The sequence below is a fragment of the Colobus angolensis genome, unplaced genomic scaffold (genome assembly GCF_000951035.1).
Source record: "Colobus angolensis palliatus isolate OR3802 unplaced genomic scaffold, Cang.pa_1.0 Scaffold2, whole genome shotgun sequence".
In the NCBI taxonomy this organism is placed as follows: domain Eukaryota; kingdom Metazoa; phylum Chordata; class Mammalia; order Primates; family Cercopithecidae; genus Colobus; species Colobus angolensis.
Genome location: NW_012115154.1, coordinates 3,723,940 through 3,726,455, shown reverse-complemented (window position 1 = coordinate 3,726,455; position 2,516 = coordinate 3,723,940). Strand labels below are relative to the sequence as shown.

Below are 2,516 nucleotides of genomic sequence, written 5' to 3'. Positions count from 1 at the left end.
GGGAGGCTGAGGCAGGAGAATGGCCTGAACCCAGGAGGCGGAGCTTGCAGTGAGCCGAGATCGTGCCACTGCACTCCAACCTGGGCGACAGAGCGAGACTCCGTCTCAAAAAAACAAAAAAAAAAAGAACTGACCCCAACTTCCTGAAAAACAAGAAACCTTATCAAGCAACCCAGATGTCAGAGATGTTATCCATAAGGAAGCCAGTGGGAGCTTAGATATATATTGGTTAGCTCTGTGACTTTAGCTATATGGGTTAGATTTAAAAACTAAGAGCAGGTGACTAAAAACAAGTGAGAGAAGTTTCATTTGGCAGGCCTCATGAGGTTGGCCCTGAGTTTCACTGGCTCAGCTGGGTTTCTTGCCTGGCATGGCCATAGGTCCTGTTGACAATTTGGTATCATATTGCCACAAAGAATCTGTTCTTTCAGTCTTTTGGTCTGTGTGTGTGTGTGTGTGTGTGTGTGTGTGTTTTCTCTCTCTTTTTTAAAGAATTTATTTTAAGCCTATTATACCACACATTATGTTTTAAACACTAACTCCCTAATAAGATATAACTTCCTAATAAGATAAAGCAAAGACAAAAAAGTTCATCTTATTAGAAACAAGATACACCATCACTTACTGTCTTCAAACATTATTGCACTTTAATTTTCATAATTTGACAAAGCATTGATGAAACAATCTGAAGACTAGTTTTAATAGACAACACCTGTAAGCAGACATGACCGTCCTAAATTGTTTATTAGGTATGAATTTTACAAACTACTTATATTTGCGATAACGGTGGAGCTGGAGAGTATCGTGCCTTCTCCAAGCTGCCCAGCAAGAACCATCAGTGTGGGGGAACTTATGACACTCTCCAAGGCCACGGCTCTTTCGGCCTGCAGCTGTCAGCCCACACATCTCCCTGTGTTTGTGGACTGGTTTGGTGATCGATTAGGTGTCAGAATTTCTTCTGATAACTTTATGGAATGGATCAATGAGAATAACCTCAAAATATTTATATGTAAAATCTTCACCAACCCAGTAAGAATTCAGGACTTTTAGAGCCCCACAGTTGTGTCCAACTCACTCCTCTGCAATGGACTGAAAACTTCAAGCAAACTTTAGCTGGTTAACACCATGATGGACAGGCTTGCTGTAAGTTGCACCCTTAGGAACTGGGCGTTTTCGGCCACCACAGCGAACACGAATCCTATCTATAACATAACCTTGCTTGGCCTTGTAGCCCAGCTGGCGTGCTTTATCAGGCCAGGTGGAGCAGGGAGCTTGTAAAGAGCAGAGAGCTGGCGGTACTGCCAGCAGCAGACCCTCAGAAGAAAGCACATGACATCAGACTGCTTATTCCTCCATTGCTCCTGGATGTACTTGTATGCACCCATTTTGGCTTACCTGATGGATGCTGCCAGACAGAAAGGAAAAAGCCTTACTCCCCCTGGTCTGTGTTTTAACATTAATGCTCATCAGTTGTTGCATTTAAACTGCAAAGGAGAGGGGATATAACGAGGCATGTCTAACCTCCCATTACCATCATGTCTGGGAATTCAGTTTTAAGGTCTTTCTGGAGTCCCTTTGGCCAAAAAGAGGGTCTGTTCAATCAATGGAAGGGATTTAGGATGTTTAGTTTACCTAGCTATAGGAATTTAAGCAACATTTCCTATTTCTGCTTTTCTCCAATCATCTCTCATTGTTCTCTCTCTCTTCCCCCACCTGCTTCCTGGTTTTTCTGCTTTCCAGCATATTGCCACTGCAACCGACCTGAGTTTATTTATTAAATGGCTAACCAATAGAGACACTCTATGGTTAGCCATTATGTATTAGTCTGTTTTCGCACTGCTATAAAGAACTCCCTAAGACTGGGTAATTTGTAGAGGATAGGTATTTAACTGACAATTCTGCATGGCTGGGGAGGCCTCCGGAAACTTAGAATCATGGTGGAAGGCTAAAGGGAAGCAAGGCACATCTCACATGGTAGCAGGAGAGAAAAAGAGAGAGGGGAGCTGCCAAACACTTTTAAACCATCAGATCTCTTGCGAACTCACTCACTATCATGAGAACAGCATGGGGGAAACTGCCCCCCTGATCCAATCACCTCCCACCAGGTCCCTCCCTCAACACATGGGAGCTACAGGGATTACAATTGGAGATGAGATTTGGGTGGGGCCACAGAGCCAAACCATATCACCATTTAACAAATAAACTCAAGTAAGTTGAGTTTACTCAATAGCATCTCTCTCTCTTTGCCATTTTTGAATGCCAGGGAAAGGAAAACTGGTGGGTCAAGATGGTGGCAGATGCTCCACAATCAACTATAACTAGAAAGGGCAGGGTCTCTTTGAACTAAGGTGGCTGCCAAGAGGGAAGAGGGAAGGGATGCTAGGAGATGGCTACAACGCACCACACTTTCCAGTCTGTCCAGGTTAAAATTTTACTCAAGACTGGCCGGGCGCGGTGGCTCAAGCCTGTAATCCCAGCACTTTGGGAGGCCGAGACGGGCGGATCACGAGGTCAGG

General features: G+C 44.4%; 1 pseudogene; it reads right to left on the bottom strand.

The window, feature by feature from the left end:
* Positions 1-765: 765 nt before the first annotated feature.
* Positions 766-1,385, bottom strand: LOC105511386 (annotated as a pseudogene).
* Positions 1,386-2,516: the final 1,131 nt, after the last annotated feature.